Genomic DNA, 17081 nt, shown 5'->3' with positions numbered 1-17081 from the left:
TTTTTTTTTAGTTTATTTTTTGTTGTTGTTGTATTTTCTGAAGCAGGGTTTTTGCTCTGTGTAACTCAGATCCACATTCTAAGGGCTGGAATTACAGGTGTGTACCGTCACACCTGACCCAATAATAATAATTGGCTCAGTCCTCACAGCAGCAGCCTGATGACAGATAGTGTTGTTAGCTCTGCTTTAGAAATGGAAAAATAAGAGCATCGCCTTGACTGGTGGTGTCCTGCTGGGAACTGGCAGAGGTGTTAACTTGACCAGTGGTGTCCTGTAGAATTGGCAGAGATGAACATGAGTTGGCACCTGGCTCCAAAGCCTGCACCCCTGTGTACTGTTCCCCTACCCCTCCGGAGTCAACACAGTGGCCATAGAGTAAGTTAAAGGTTGTCCACATGTCCCTACATAATCTGACTTGGATTTTGTAGCTGTTTTTTTTCTTTTTCTTTTTTTTTTTTCCCCTGTTTGGGAAGTTGGCTTCTCCATCTGCCTAGAAGCAGGCATGTCGCCTCGAGGCGTGTACCACCCCTTACCCTCTCTAAGTTTGCTCAGATGTCACACAGGTCTTTGCTGACTCTCGGGAGCCAGCCGAGGCTCCGCTCTACTACCTCCCTCTGCTAGGCTTATGCTTTCTCTGTCGCTCCTGTAAGGTGCAGCCTACCCAATGAGCTTTGACTTTATAAGCGGGGAAATGTGCAGTGCAAGATTCATGAAATACAGTATGTGTTGTGTATATTTCATTTTATTGTCTGTTCCTCTCTGACTCCTAGGATTCTAACCCCATTAGAGCAAAGATTTCAGTCCTTTAGTAAGTTGTTTTAGCCCAGTGTGTAGCATAGTATCTGACCTCGAGGGATAGCTAATAACTGTAATCCTCCAAAGGAGAGATTCCCACTGTGGACTTGTGTACAGAAGATTCTATTGTTTGCAAAGCATGGCATGGCAGCCATACTGATTCAGGATCCTTGTTTTTTTGTTTGTTTGTTTTTCTTAACAAAATACTTATTTTTAAGTTTTTATTTATGCATATGGGTATTTTGTTTGCATGCATGTCTGTGCACCACATATGTGCAGTGCCTTTGGGGGCCAGAAGAAGGTGTTGGATCCTCTGGAACAAGAGTTAGAGACAGCCTGGGTGCTGGGAATCAAACCCTGGTCCTCTGCAAGAGCATCCAGGCCTCTTAACCGCTGAGCCGTCTCTCATGCTCTATTTATTTATTTATTTTTCTTTTTGAGACAGGATATAGTCCAGCCCAGGCTGGTCTTGAACTTACTACCTAGGTGAGCTTGGCTTTGAATTCCAAATCCCCTTTCCCTTTCCTCCCAAATGCTGGGATCACAGGTGTACACTACTACACCTGGCTTGAACATTTTATTAATATAATAAATTTTGTTTATAGGTGTGTTGGTGGCCTTCAATGACTAAATGGATAGTTAACCTTTATCAGTTATAAATATAAACATCTGTGCAAAGGAGGGCTTACATGTTGAGCATCAGATTTCAGTCCAGTTTCCCTGTGTCCAACACATCTTACTTTAAGATCTCGTATACTTGGGGCTGGAGAGATGGCACAGCAGTGAAGAGCATTTACTGCTCTTGCAGAGAACCCAGGTTTGATCTCCAGCACCCACATGGCAGCTCATGGCCATCTGTAACTCTAGTTCTAGGAACTGGACACCTTCTTTTGGCCTCTGCTGGCATCAGGCATGCAAGTGGTAGACAGACAGACATACATGCAGACAAAAAACCCATACACATAAAATAAAGTTAAAAAAAGATTTCAGTTGCTCCGGACAGCTGGCCTTTTCCTTTCTCTACCTTTGTGTCGAATACTGTTTGTTGCTCGCAGTCACGTGGGGGTCTTTCCACTTAGTGATTATTTTTGGAAATGCCCTCACAGATAAGCCCAGAGATATGATTTACTCAACTCCTGGGTCTTTCTTCATTCCATCAAGTTGACAGTCCAGTTTGGTCAGCATAGGCTATAACTCTGGCACTTAGGGAGTGGAAGCAGGAGGATCAAGAGTTCAAGGCCAACCTGTGCTGTATAGTAAATGTGAAGCCAGCCTTTGATACAGGAGATTCTGCCTCAAAACAAAACAAAACAAAACAAAACAAAAACATTAACTATCATGCATAGCTAACCTCAGATATGCAGAAGGGTGTATATGAAAGTTTCCTACCACCTTTTGACCACCCAGGCAGTTAACATAAGCAATTATATATTCATGTACAGTCCATCCATATACAATTGTGTGTGTGTGTTGATAATACAAATAACTGTATTGCATGGTATCCACTGTCCTATATCTTTTCTCCTCCTTTGATGATCTAGAGATTAAACCCGGAGTACCACTCATTCTAGAAAAGTGCTCACTGCCACTGAGATAGTCCTCATCCCTATTCTTCTCTATCTAACGGAGCTGTAGCTTGGCCATTGTTCTAGATTAGTCTAAAGGAAGTACCCTCATTCTTTCTCAACATGAGGCGCTTTCTGTTGTCTTTGAGATGGGGTCTCATGTATCCCAGGCTGGTCTCAAATTGACTGTGTAGTATGAGGATTATTTTGAACTTCTGATCCTCCTGCATGTGCCTCCCATGGGCTGGGGTTTCAGATGTGTGCCACCATGGCATTCCCTATTTGTGCCGTGCTAGGGACTGGGCATGGGACCTTGTGTGTGCCAGGGAAGCGCTCTGCCAGCCATACTCCAGGTCCAGAAATCCAGCCCCTCCAGCCCCTTTCCGAAGTGTTGTTTAAGCTCCAGGAATCCGTGTTAGAGGAAGGGGCAAGAAAAAAACGGTTTGGGTTCGTTCACATCCTTCTCCAACTAACTGGATTTCTAATGCTTCCTGTTTTGATTTAAACAAACAGATTCAGAGGCAAAACTGCTGGACAGTCACCCTTCTCAGGAGATGTAAAATGTGGCTGAGGCCAGGACTTGGAATAGTTGGAATATTGTACATGCCCTCAAGTCCAAGTTTCTTGCTCCACCTCTCTAAAAAGGAACAGGAATTGTTACCTACCTGCTGGGTTTGCGTGTTAGATAATAGTACTTGAAACATAGTGAGTATTTGCTGATAATTGTGAAGACCCAGCTCATCCTCGGTGTGTATTGTCCTTTTCGTAAGAACTGAACTTGCCCTGTAATAGAACCAGCTCAACTCTGTTGGGTCACGTTACTAAGCAGTCTGCTCCTTCACTTGTGGCTTAATCTGGGACATCAAGACATTTCCCCTAGTATTTCAAGACATTTCCCCTTTCAGTATTTCTGGACCCCTCTCCTCACTGGTTTCTTTTTTTTTCTGCTCCATGGAGGGGCCAAGGTGGCTGAGGGACATATAGTCCTATAATCTCCCAGGTCCAAGTTCATCAAGGAACATTCAAATCTCCCAGTAATCCCAGCCAGGGTCTCCCTCGTGCTCCTTGAATCTAGTTGGGTCTTGTGGCCACATGTTGTCATTTCATGTAGTCCCGGGTTTGAGATGTTCTGACTCACTCTGAGTCATGTGTACTTCTAAAGCAGGGAGTGGGGGGTCCAAAGCTCATCCTAAAGTGCATGGAAAATGGATGTCCCTCAAGAGAAAGCCGGGGTTCTGTGCAATCGTCAGTTTATCAGTATAAGAAAACCAGTGCATATTCGCCACATCCTCAGTGCACTGAAGCATTTGCTAGTTCTTTTTTTGTTTTTTTAAAAATTTATTATTTGCTTTGTTTGTTTATTTGGAAGGCATGGGGAGCATGTGTACCACAAAAAGTGTGTGTGTGTGTAGTAAAGAGGACAACTTTGGGGGAACTGGTTCTCTCCTTCCATCCTGTGGTTCCTGGGGATGGAACTCAAGTTGTCAGATCCCCTGAAACTGGAGTTACAGGTGGTTGTAAGCCACCATGTGGGTGCTGGGAATCGAACTCAGGTCCTTTAGAAGAGCAGCCAGTGCCCCTGACCACGGAGCCATCTCTCTAGCACCTGGTTGTCTTTAGAATACCTTTTCAGGAATGCCATGGACACATGCTGGCATCACTTCTGGGCTTTGCAAAAGGTCCCGCAGATGATGCAGTTATTTGACGAAAAGGAATTTGTATTGCCTTTCCTATCTGCAAGAAGGTCTAGACCTTTTTTTTTAAAAAAAAAAAATGTATCTTCCTGGTGATGTTTGTAAATCTAAGAAAATATGATAAATAGAAGTGCTTACTTATAGAAATTCCTAATCTAAATTAGGAATCGCGAGCGATATTTTAAGAAAACTATTGAGGAATGAGTTTATGGGCTCCAGGCTGGAGCACTTTTGCTTTTGTGGGACATTTGACCATCACCTCCCCCCCCCATTACCCCCTCTCTTTCCCTACAGCTGGCTGAACAGGCAGGTCCTAAGCAGTTAAGACGTGAGATTAGCATTTTTATTGTCCCATTCCACTGCTAGACCAAGCCTTTGAAGTTCTTGTTGGCTGATGCCAAGATTCCATGGGAGTATAAGATGATTTACTATGGAGTCATGGCTCCTTTTCCAGCACCCTGGGCTACAGGGCAAGTTGCAGCTGTCTGTCTTACTTGCTGGTGGCCCATGCAAGGATGAGGCAGGCTGACTATCAGGGCTGTCTGTCTCTTGAGAACAGAATACAGTCTGTCAAGGTAGCCTGGGCTTCTGGGACTAGAACCTTCCGAAGCTAGCCAGACTACACTTTCAAAATCCCCTCCCTCTCCTCAATTCCAGGTTTATTTGTTTTTTTAAATTTTAATAACACCGCCTACCCCCTCACCCCCCCCCCGTATGTGTGTGTGTATGTGTGTGTGTGTATGTGTGTGTGTATGTGTGTGCATGTGTGTATGTGTGTGTATGTGTGTATATGTGTGTGTATGTGTGTATGTGTGTGTATATGTGTGTATGTGTGTATATGTGTGTGTATGTGTATATGTGTGTCTATGTGTGTGTATATGTGTATGTATATGTGTATGTATATGTGTGTGTGTGGTACTAGGGCTCAGACCAAGGGTTGCAGACGTGCTGAGCATGTGGTTTCCCATTCAGCTCTCTCCCCAGCCCCCAATTCTAGTTCTTTAGTGGAGTTGATTATGAGGTGCCGGTGCCTTATGATTCATGACTACACCCTCCAGATAACCAGGAAGAGCTCAGCTGAATAACTTACAGAACCGTCATAGACAGGTACATTGATGACAGAAGAGAGCTGGGTGTAGACGTCACTCCCTGCCAGTGACTCCGGGGGGGGGGGGGGGAAGCCTGGACAGTGGCATGAGAGGCGGAAGAGCGAGAAGAGCATGTGTGGGTGCACATGTGACGCCATGCGCTCCCCCTTGGTCTCTCTTCTCTGCTGCTGTGCACTGGCATGTTGCTCGCATCCATTCTGTGGCTCTGCAGATGCTTCAACAGAGCATGTTGGTTTGTAATCAAAGGAATTTTGCATCGGATTATATTTTTATCTGCAAGGGAAAAACTGGAGGTAGATATGGTGGTGAGAACAGCCCCCACAGGCTCACAGTTGAACGCTCAGTCCCCAGGGAGTGGCGCTATCTGAAGGGATTAGAAGGATTAGGAGGTGTGGCCTTGCTGGAGGAAGTGTGTCACTGGGGGTGGGCTTTGAGGTTTCAAAAGCCCAAGCCAGGCTTTCTTGTCCTATGGATCAGGAAGTAGCTCTCAGCTACCGCTCTAGTGCCTGCCTGCATGCCGCCACACTCCCCGCCATGATGATAATAGACCAAGCTTCTGGAACTGTAAGCAAGTCCCTAATGAAATGCTTGCTTTTTTATAAGAGCTGCCTTGGGCATAGTGCCTCTTCACAGCAATAGAGCATTGGCTAAGACAGAAGGTAAAGAGCTAGAAAGAGCCCCCAGCTGGCCCTCTCCACCTCCTCCCCACCCGCCACAAAGTCTATGAGACCCAAAGAGACCCAGAACCAAGTCCTGGAGAAATCTACCAAGTATTTCCTATCTGCTGTAAAACACCTGGGATCCAGGCTGAGCGGATCGCTCCGGGGGTAAAGGTGATTGCCACCTGATGATACAGACCTGGTGACCTGAGTTCCATCCTCTTTACTCATCTAGAGATGGAAGGAGAGACCTCTCTCCACAAGGTTTTCCTCTTACCCCCACATGCGCATGGTGTCATGCATGCCCCCCCCCCCCCACACAGACATTCTACATTCCCACACATAATTGTTTAAAAAAAAAAAATAGCCAGTTGGTGGTGCCACACATTTTTAATCCCAGCACTTGGGAGGCAGAGGCAAGGTGGATCCTGCGTTCGAGGCCAGCCTGGTTAGTCTACAGAGTATGTTCCAGGATAGTAAGGGCTACACAGAGAAACCCTGTCTAAAAGAAAAAAAAGAAAAGCCAGATATGGTTGGTCCATACTTTGAACCCCAGCATTCAGAAGGTAGAGACAGGAGGATGTTGTAGGCCAACCAGAGCTCAGTGAGGCCCTGTCTCAAAACAAACAATAAAATCTCTGAGATCCAAAATCCCCATAGGTCATTGCAGCCATCCTCCTTCCTGAAAGCTGCTAACTAGGTCTGGGCCTAGAATCTGGGCCAGAGCGAAATGACGTCGCTGGTATTTTGGTATTAATTTGATGGTATGGTAGATGTCAGGATCTTTCTTTTTAAAATGTTCAGAATCCACACCGTTTTAAACAAAGCAGGGCAGAGACGCGTTTAGCACATTGCATTTGAGCCTATGTTAGCTCTTAACCACTGACTCATCTTCCCAGTCCCTGGCTAGGCATCATGGGGTGGGGGTGGAGGGGATCCAAAGTAATCTTCTCAAGTCCGTCGTTCCAAAGGGGCAGGATTGCTCCGAAGTCCATCTAGATCTGAAAAGCAAACGTTCCTAACGCCCTGCCCTCCGTCGGTGAGGTAGGAGTAGGCTGTCCAAGCAGTCTCAGAGGAGGAGGTCCGTGGGTGAGGCCCCACAGCAGGGCCTGTGTGACAGACGGGCTGATCTGGCTGCCGTTCAGGTCCACGCAGCAGCGTTTGCTCTTCTGCCTGGAACTTAGAGAAGCTCAGCCCCTGCTCGGCTCTGGGAGCCTAGGACTTGTTTCCTGGAGTCCTTGCCCTCCCTCCCTCCTTGTGGAGGTAGACAGTCGGAAGAGCTCATTGGGAAAGGGTCGCAGGGCTTCTAGGCAGCATGGGACGAAGGGGAGAGAACGGGGAGAGCCAAGACACTGGATGAAATTGCTGACTAATATCTGCAGCCCGAGTCACCCACATAAATACAGTGATTCCCCCCCCCCATCGCCCGTGCTTAAAATAGCTCACTGTACCAGAACACTGAAAAACAGATGTGCTTAGTTTTTTTTGAGTTATTGATTCAGCAAACATTGGAATCTCTCTGTCCTCTGTACCAAGCCCCGAGGTTCTCTCCCGTGTATTGCTCATTTGAGACTTGGAATTCCTGTTTCACAGAGTGAGGCCTGCCTTTAGCGTGGACTAGAGCAGAAAGGCACATTTCCTTTGCAAATCTACACAGTTTTCATTGCACTGCCGCCTCTTTAGAATTGTGGCCTCGAGAAAATCACCACCCCTCCATGAGCTTTAGGCAGGGGCTGGGAAGATGGCTCAGCGGTTAAGACACTGGCTGCTCATGCAGAGGACCCGGGTTCAATTCCCAGCACCCACATGGCAGCTCACACCTGTCTGTAACCCCAGTTCCAGGGCTTCTGACACCCCCACATAGACATACAAGCAGGCAAAACACCAAATAAAATAAGATTTAATTTAAAAAGATAGAAACCAGGGCCTTACACGTGGTAGGCCAGTGACCTACCTCTGAGCTACACCTGAAGGCTAGGGGCAGAGTGCTGGACTTCGCTGCCTGCACTGTGGTCCCCATGCAGTGCAGCAGAACACGGAGTGGACAGTGCAGGGTCAAGCCCCAGCATATCATATGGGGCTTCAAGTTCCATCTGCTCGTCAGAACCCCCACCATGCTTTGTGGCTGCCTGCTGGCTCTTCTATCTCCCGAATTATGTCCTTCTTCTGGGCAGAAAAAAAAAGGATAAAAGTGAGGAACCAAGAGAATCTACCAAGCAAGGCTTCCCTCCCTATCCTTTACACTTCTAACCTCATATTGAACTAATGTTAACTAACTAATGAACTAATGCAGAGAGAGACTGCAAAGGCTATATACAGAATTCCTCTGCCCTTCGCCCAGATCCTTCGAATGGAAGCATTCTTAATCACTTCATTCTCTGCAAATATATACATTTCCTCCTTAGCCATTCCTGAGGAGTTTATTGGCATGCCCCCAAAGACTTCATCATCCAATTCCTGAAGATGAAACTGTTTTCTTAAATAACACAGTGCTGTGATCAAACCAGGGAATTAGCTGTGATGCTTTGCTGTTTTCTTGTCTCTAGACCTTTAAAGTTTTTTGCTGTAGTCTTACTAAATACCCTTTTAAGAGGGATTTTGTTGTTGTTGTTGTTCTGGTCCTGGATTAAATGTTTCATTTGGATGTTCTGTACCTTTAGTTGTCTTTAATCAAGAATAATTTCTTGGGGCTGGAGAGATGGCTCAGAGGTTAAGAGCACTGACTGCTCTTCCAGAGGTCCTGAGTTCAATTCCCAGCAACCACATGGTGGCTCACAACCATCTGTAATGAGACCTGGTGCCCTCTTCTGGCTTGCAGGAACACATGCAGGCAGAACACTGTAAACATAAAAAAAAAAAAAAAAAAAAAAAAAAAGAATAATTTCTTAAAATGGGCAGTGGTGGCACACACACCTTTAATCCCAGCACTTGGGAAGAGAGACAGGCAGAGTGAGTTCAAGGCCAGCCTGGCCTACAAAGAGAGTTCTAGGACAGCCAGGACTGTTACACAGAGAAATCCTGTCTTGAAAAACAAAAACAAACACAATACAACAAAACAAAAACCCAAAAGAATAATTTCTTTTAAAAAGAGAAGAGTAGGACTTGGGCGCGCTAAGGAAATGCTCATCGGTTCAGAACACTTGCTGCTCTTGTGGAGGACCTGTGGTTTGTTCCCAGCACCCACATGGCAGCTCCCAACCATCTAGAACTCCAGGTCCAGGGAATCCAGTGCCTTCTTCTGACCGCCACGGCATGAGGACACAAGTGGTACATTGTACAGATATTCGGGCAAAACTCGGTACGCGTCAAATAAAGAATCCTTTCCTGGGCTGCTGAGACCGTGCCCCGATTCAAAGATTTCCCTTCCCGAGGGCCAGAGTTTCGTTCCTAGCAGCTTCTCTATCAGGAGCTTCCAAACACCACTTGCAACTCCAGCTCCAGGGCATCCCATGCCTTCTTCTGGCTTCTCCGGGCACTTGCATTCACCTGCACGTACACATATACACCTAGTTAAAAAACAAAACTGTAAAGAAAAGAGTGGGTTCTCTCTTTCCCTCCTCAACTTTCGAGGTCTCCTCTTGTTTCAGCCTCATGTCCAGAGGTTCTACACTCTGCAGAGAGTTCAGCACATCACATTTTTCCATCATTAGTGATTTTTTTTTTTTTAAGAGAGAGTATCATGTAGCTCAGGCTGGCTTTGAACTTGCCATCTGCCTCCACCTCCCACCCAGGTGCTGGTCTTTGTAATTAATAAGTTGCACTCGTGGTCTGTGTCTGTGTGTATGCATTGTTTTGTTTTTGTGGTGCTGGGACTAGAACTTAGGGTCTTGTACATGCCAGGCAAGTGCTCTGGTACTGAGTAAAACACCCTGCACTGTGAATAGTGAGTGCTCTTTCCTGCTTCCCTGGTGGTTGCTCCTCTGCCTCCTAAGTGGAAAACATTCCAAGAAGCAGTCTTTTGACTTCCATCCATTTTCCTAAGAATTGTATCCAGTTGTAGTTGGGAGAGGGTCTGAGAAATAATAATTTTGTTGTTTTGTTTTGGTGTGGGCATCTTAATAGAAAGAAAAAATGGAGCCAATGCTGGAAGTGGTGTTGCATGCTTTAATCTCAGCAGTTGGAAGGCAGAGGCAGGTGGGTCTCAGTGAGTCAAGGCCAGACTGGTTTACATAGAGAGTTCTAGGACAGCCAGGGCTCTGTAGAGAGACCCGGTCTCAAAACACACAAAACACAACAAACCAACCAATAACAACAACACTCCAAACCACCTAGATGGAAACAGCGTCATGTTCGGATAAAAGCTTGTCTCAGAGTTCTTCCGATTTGGATCTTTTCTCCTCCCTCCCTGGCGCAGACAGCGGAGCTGTATTGGCCTTGTGATTGTTCACTTATTCCCCCAAGGACCGGGTCAGAGAATAATGACATTTGCTCAGCTTTATAAATAAACACAGTCATTGTTATTCTTTGTAGTTTTTAAAATATTTAACGGAAAGGAAGAGGGAACTGTAAAAATGTTTTCCCCTCCTGACAGTTCTAAGAATTGGAATTTTAAAATTGCCTTGCAGTTGAGTTAGTTTGAAAGAGCATGAACATTTAATGATGATTGGCAGCAGAATCTCACTTCATTTAACTAAAACTTTTACACTGAATGTCATGAAGTAATAATATCAGTACATGACAGAAATAAAGTACGGTACTAAGAGAGGAACAAACCAGGTTTGAGTTACATGCGTGGAACGATCACAGCTTGTTTAAACTAAACAGATAGGGGCTGGGAAGAGGCTCAGTACTTGAGAGCACCTGCCGCTTTTTCAGAGGACCTGGTTCAATCGCCAGCGCTCTAGTGTGGGTTCACAGACACCTGTGACTCCAGGTCCAGGTTTGATGACCTCTTCTGGCCTCCTCTGGCACCAATCAGCATGCAGCACGCAGACATACTTGCAGGCAAAGCACCCAAACACAGAATAAAAACTAAAACATGTACACAGCGGAAACTTAGGAAGACGTGCAATAACGTGTGAATAAAGAGTCAGGCCCGGCCTGGTGGTGTACACCTTTAACCCCAGCACTCAGAAGGCAGAAGCCCAGTTCTGTGAACCCTTTGAGAAATCTCTGTGAGTTGGAGGCTAGTCTGGCCCACATAGTGAGTTCTAGTACAACCAGGGCTATGAAGAGAGGCTCTGTCTCAAAAGACAACAAACAAAACGAGTAGTTATATTTTTGGGTCAGGCATGGTGGCGCATGTTTTTAATCCTAGAAATCCTAGAATACTTGGGAGGCAGAGGCAGACAGATTTCTGTGTATTCAAGGCCAGTCTGCTCTAATAGCAAGTTCCAGATCTGGTTCATAGTACTTACAAACTTATCTCAAAAAAAAAGAAAAAAAAAAAAAAGGCAACAACAACAAAAGTAATATCTTTATGGGAAGATCCTGGGTGATTTTTCTTTATACTGTTAATACTGTCTAGCTTTATTTTTCCTTTGGAGATAGGGTCTCACTATGTAGCTGGCTGACTTTGAACTCAGAGAGATCTGCCTGCCTTTGTGCCTGGTCCCTTCTGCTTTTTATTTTTGTTTTTTTAATAATCACAAAGAACAGATTCCTAAAGCATGTCCATCAGAGACAGCTGTGAAAGGGAAGCATCTTTGGAGTCCTGAAAAGTCTGCTAACTGACTTGAGGAGAGCCAGGGGCTGCGATTGTGGCTGGCGCCTGAGCCCAAATGTCATCCCTTCCACTTTGATTCCGTCATGACCATCCTTCTGACCTTGCTTCCCTTTGCTCATCTTATCGTTTCCTTTTAATGTCAGGTGGATGACTAGATGAAGAGACAAGACAAAATTAAGAAAGATAAAGTTTGGTTTATTAGGAAGAACTATAAGGCCAAAGAGACAGGGATTCGAACTCAGGCTTTATCTGTATTTATTCAACAACCGTGGGCTGAGAGCCGTGCCATTGCTGATTAGTAATGGTTAAAACAGACAAAATTACTGCCCTTATGGAAGTTACATTTTGGAGTAGGAAAACAGGGTAACTTAAGAGGTCCTGGAAAGACACCCGGATCACAAACTACCTGCCTTACCACCTGCATCGTGTGAGATGATGCCATTTAGAACTAGGCTTTTGGTGAAGGACCCTCTTTGACAGTTTTGAGTATCCATGGGAAGAATAGTGGTCCCTTGAGGTGAGGTGACCCTGTTGTGTTGTTCCTCAAGAGCTCTGAGAGCCATGTAGGAACAAACACCCTAAGTGACGAGAGGCCCTGGAGGTACTAATGGTCTAGGACAAGTGGACTTGAGTGGGGTCCAGAGCAGGTGTTTTGGTGGAAGACCGAGATCTTCAGCTTCTCCTTCTGAAGGTCAAGTGTTTGAAGAGATCATCTTGTAATCCGGCCATTCCCGAGAGACGTGGCTGTGGCCTTCTCAAGTGCCTCATAGCAGCAATTGTTTCTAGAGTGATCATCTCCCTTAGAAGAGGTACAAGAAATGAGTAAGACTCGGTAACAGCTCACCGGGGGATACACACAGCCTTGACTCATATAGTGTATGACTTCTTGTTCATATTAAAAGAATATATTATTGCTGGGTGGCACACGCCTTTAATCCCAGCACTCGGGAGGCAGAGCCAGGCAGATAGATCTCTGTGAGTTCAAGGCCAGCCTGGTCTACAGAGCAAGATCAAGGACAGGCACCAAAACTACACAGAGAAACCCTGTCTTAAAAAAAAAAAAAAAAAAAAAAAAAAAAAAAAAAAAAAAAAAAAAAAACACTAAAAAAAAAAGAATATATTATTAATTGAGATAAGATCTCACTTTGAGGCCCTTGCTTGCCTGGAACTTGCTATGTATGCCAGTGGGCCTCGAACTCACAGAGATCCACCTGCCTCTGCCCCCAAGTACTGGGAGTAAAAGCATGTGCCACCATCCCTAGCTAAATTTATTATTATTATTTTTTACTTATGTATATTTGTGAATGAATGCAGCATGTGTTTGGATGCCCTCAGGGGCCTGTGGTGGTATTGTGTTCCCCAAAATATTGTGCACCCTAATAAACTTATCTTGGGTCAGAGACAAAACAGCCACTAGATACAAAGGCTAGAAAATGGTGGCGCTCACACCTTTAATCCTAGCATTCCAGAGGCAGAAATCCCTCTGGATCTCTGTGAGTTCAAGGCCACATTGGAAACAGCCAGGCATGGGGACACATGCCTTTAATCCCAGGGAGTGATGGTAGAAAGGAAAGATATATAAGGCGTGAGGACCAGAAACTAGAAGCATTTGGCTGGTTAAGCATGTGGCTGGTTAAGCTTTCAGGCTTCTAGCAGCAGTTCAGCTGAGAGCCATTGGGATGAGGACACAGAAGATTCCAGTCTGAGGAAACAAGACCAGCTGAGAAGTTGGCCAGGTGAGGTTAGCTGTGGCTTGTTCTGTCTCTCTGATCTTCCAGTGTTCACCCCAATAACTGGCCTCAGGTTTGATTCTTATTAAGAAGAACTTTTTAAGATTCATGCTACAGGGCCCAGAAGAGGGCAATGGATCCCTTGGATGGTTGTGAGCCACCTGCTCTGGGTGCTGGGAATCAAACTCAGGTCCTCTGGAAAAACAGCAAATACTCCTAACCATTGGGCCACCCCTCCAGCCCCTCATTCTCTTTCAGCCCCTCATTTCAAACAGCCGTTCAATTGTCAGAGACCTCTGAGTCCCTTAAATGACTAAGGCTTTGCTGATTTTCCTACACGCATCTCCATATCCAGCTACACTTCCGTCCTGGCTTTCTGAAACGTCATTGCTTGCAAAGGAGATCTGTGAGGGCTTGGGGACCTGTCCTGTTGGACTGTCAAGTCAAAGGAGGGGTGATCGTAACTACACAGGGACATCTTCAGTTCAGGGACGTAGTCAAGAAGTACTCAGGACAGCACTTGGGCTCTGTAGTGTGTACAGGATGTGCCAGCGTGTGTGAGAGCTTGCATGTAGTATGTACAGGATGTGCCAGCATGTGTGAGGGCTTGCATGTCTGTCTGGGTCAGGCTTCACGGTTTCTAGCTTAAGTCAGTCCTTTCCCTGTCCATGTGACCAGCTTTCTCTGGACCCGTGGCCTCTCCGCTATTAACCCTACAATTGCCTTGTCTGTGTAGACTCCAGTCCAAACTCAGCAAGGACTCACGGCTCAGCTGTCAGCCCGGATTAGTCTTCCTGGCAATCTTGGTCCAATCAATAGCCCTTGCTCCTATTTCCTGTGTGTGTTAGGTTTTTTTTTTTTTTTTTTTGGCTTAGCTTATAAATGTAAGGATGTGGGAGGGTTATGAATCTGATCTGTCTTACCGTGAAAATGTTCCGGAGTCATCTGTTTTATGTGAGCACAGTTCCAGTTAGTGTCGTTTCTGAGTCCTCCTGACCGCTGTACTGAGTTCCTCATGTAGATTGTCTCCCTCAGGTCACCCACTTTCACCCTTTTCCTTTGTATATTTGTTCTGTGTTGTGAGGCCGGGCCTCACACTGTGCTCCAGCCTGGATAGAATTCCTTTGCGGGCCCTAAGCTTCTGTCAGTCCTCAGGCTTCGGCTTCCTGGATGCATTCCTTTCAGCATTGGAAGTATGAGACACTATGCCTGGCTTCATCTTTTACTTGTTTGTTTCTGGGAGCTGAGGCTCAAACCCAGGGCTTCACACACACACCAGGCATGTACTACGGAGCTGCGTCTGTGGCCCCTAGCCCTTGTCACAGAGGAGCAAGCCACTGAAGGAAGGAGATTAAGTCATGTGACAGGTGGCAAAGCCCAGGGACCAAGTCTGATGGGCGGCCGGTCTGTATCTGGCCTGTCCCCTGCCCCCCACCCCCTCACTTCTACTCTTCTCTCTCTTGTCATTGGCTGCTTCTGATGACCGTCCTCACGTGACTTACTTACCCAGTCAATTTACTATTGCTCATCTTTGTGAAATGGGAAAACTAGCCAGTAGGCTCAGAGGTCCACCTAGTCACAGAATTCCCCCAATTGTGTCTATAGCCTTATAAAGCTCGCTGATCTTGGCAGAACCCATGAGAAAAAGGAGACTGACTTCTTGCCCTCCTGGTTCTCAGGTTGGGTTATCCAGCAGCCTAAAACTTAGCCCAGGACACCACCACCCCCCCCATTCTGTGCTGGTATTTGTGTACACTGTCTTAATGAGAAGGAGCAGGTCAAGCCCCACACTTGGTCCTGTGCCTGGTATTTGCCGAGATGCTCCATAAGCTTTGCTTTACTGCCTGTCCCATCCAGATCGCCTCAGCCGCTTTTAGTTTTCCCTCTCGTAAAATTGAAGGCAGGGAGTGTTAGAACTGAAAATAAATGAATGAATGAATGAATGAATGAATGAATGAATGAATAAATAAATAAATAAATAAATAAGTAAGTAAGTAATAAAAATGAAACGCAGCCATGTGTGGCAGCACACATGCCTCTAATCCCAGCTCTCAGGAGGCAGAGGCAGGCAGATCTCTGTGAGTTCAAGGCCAGGCTGATCTATAGAGTGAGTTCCAGGACAGCCAGAGCTACACAGAGAAACCCTGTCTCAAAAACAAAACAAAAACGGAGGAGGAGGAGGAGGAGGAGGAGGAGGAGAAAAGAACCATCACACTTGAACTTGATAGAAATGATTCCTGTAATCTATTCCTGTATTGACCTGAGCATGCCCAATCTTATATGATATTGGAAGCTCAACAGGCCTTGGCTTAGTTAGTAGTTGGATGAGAGAATATCCCAAATGGGGGTAATAAGCTGGACCATAATAAATAGTAAATCCTTTTGTTCTCCCAGATGCCTGTACCCTCACCAATGACTGCTGCTCCCAAGTGTTGGCCTCTGGGAGGCGCTGCTTCCCTGGTAATGTGGGCCAGAAGATGTGCTTCTCAATTAACAACAGTGCTGGGTTCCGGCTGCTAGATTTGTACCCCGGGGGCTCGAATGATGTCATCGTTGGTCAGCTGGTTTATAAGCGAGGTTCCTTTACCTTCCGCTGTGGCTACCTCAGGACCTTCTCTTGTTGGCTGTTGTTGGACTCTGGGTGCACTGGGCTTTTTATTCCGAGCATGTAAGGATCATTTGCCAGCCCTGTTGCTAGGGGCCGGAGTAAAGTAAAGCATGCGGATCCTTTCTCATCCAGGTCCAGAGAGGCAGAAGGATAGGGTTCTAGTTTGCTTTTCTGTTGTGGTAAGCACTGTGACCAAAGGCTGATCCTTTGGGAACTGGGAAGCAGGAACTAAGTACAAACGACGGGGTACGCTGCTCGAGCACTGGTCTTCCGGCTGCCTTGCTAGCTCCTACCTTTTTTATACAGCCCAGGCCCGCCTGCCCAGGGATGGTACTGTCTCGATAAGCAGCTAAGCAGATGCTCCAGACATGTTCCCAAGCCAGTCTGATGGCAGTAACAGAGTGTTGGCTTGTGACATAGACGTTTGAGTTCTCTATGAAGGAAATATGTATTTTATGCATACACTACCTGGAAAGCAGCCAGCAGTCATAGTAAAATCCAATTAGCTAATTCGCTAAATTAGGATGTTTATGCTTTTATTTTCAAGATTAGCATTTATTATCGGATTACAGATCTTCTTTCACTCAACTTGTGCTCTGAATAAATTTTGTAAAGTGTGAAAAATAAAATTTTTAATTTAATATCTGTTTGACAGGACTGAGGCCTCATCAGCACTTTTAAAAATTGGCTCGTTTAACCTTAGGCTTAGAGTGACACTAAGCACCGATGGTCCTTTATAGAGAAAATAGGAATGGCCTCTCACCTCATTGGTCTCGGAACTGCATCCTTTGCTCTAACCTGTGTGACAAGGTGGTGTTTTTTCTGGAGACCGGAGTCTGGTGTCATTGTATAGACCCATCTTTTATTACACTTTTCTCCCATTAAACAGTTACACTTGGGGCTGGAGAGATGGCTCAGAGGTTAAGAGTACTGACTGCTCTTCCAGAGGTCCTGAGTTCAATTTCCAGCAACCACATGGTGGCTCACAACCATCTGTAATGAGATCTGGTACCCTCTTCTGGCCTGTAGGCATACGTGCAGACAGAACACTGTATACATATCTTTAAAAAACAAAAAACAGTTACACTTAGTTACTTGGTTTTTGGTAGGTCTGTGTGTGTGTGTGTGTGTGTGTGTGTGTGTGTGTGTGTGTGTGTGTGTGTGTGTGTTGGAGGTGGACTTAGGGGGTCTTTTCTCTGTTGTTTTTATGGGTACGGTGTTTTGCCTGCATTCATGGTGTGCCGCTCCCGAGGCCA

The 17081-nt window shown here is 45.8% G+C and overlaps 1 protein-coding gene and 1 long non-coding RNA gene across 3 annotated transcripts in view; one reads left to right on the top strand and one right to left on the bottom strand.

Moving 5' to 3' along the window:
• G3bp2 (G3BP stress granule assembly factor 2) overlaps positions 1 to 17081 on the top strand; it is a 75564-nt gene that overhangs the window by 3701 nt on the left and 54782 nt on the right. The gene's annotated exons all lie outside the window — the stretch shown is intronic.
• Positions 11726 to 15139, bottom strand: LOC119088663. The gene is made up of 2 exons (XR_005092353.1): positions 14141 to 15139; positions 11726 to 12286 (listed from the first exon to the last, which is right to left on the bottom strand). It is a non-coding gene; the product is annotated as an uncharacterized LOC119088663 (long non-coding RNA).

This window comes from Peromyscus leucopus, chromosome 10 (assembly GCF_004664715.2).
Source record: "Peromyscus leucopus breed LL Stock chromosome 10, UCI_PerLeu_2.1, whole genome shotgun sequence".
NCBI classification, from domain to species: Eukaryota; Metazoa; Chordata; class Mammalia; order Rodentia; family Cricetidae; genus Peromyscus; species Peromyscus leucopus.
This window is presented reverse-complemented; position numbering and strand designations above follow the sequence as displayed.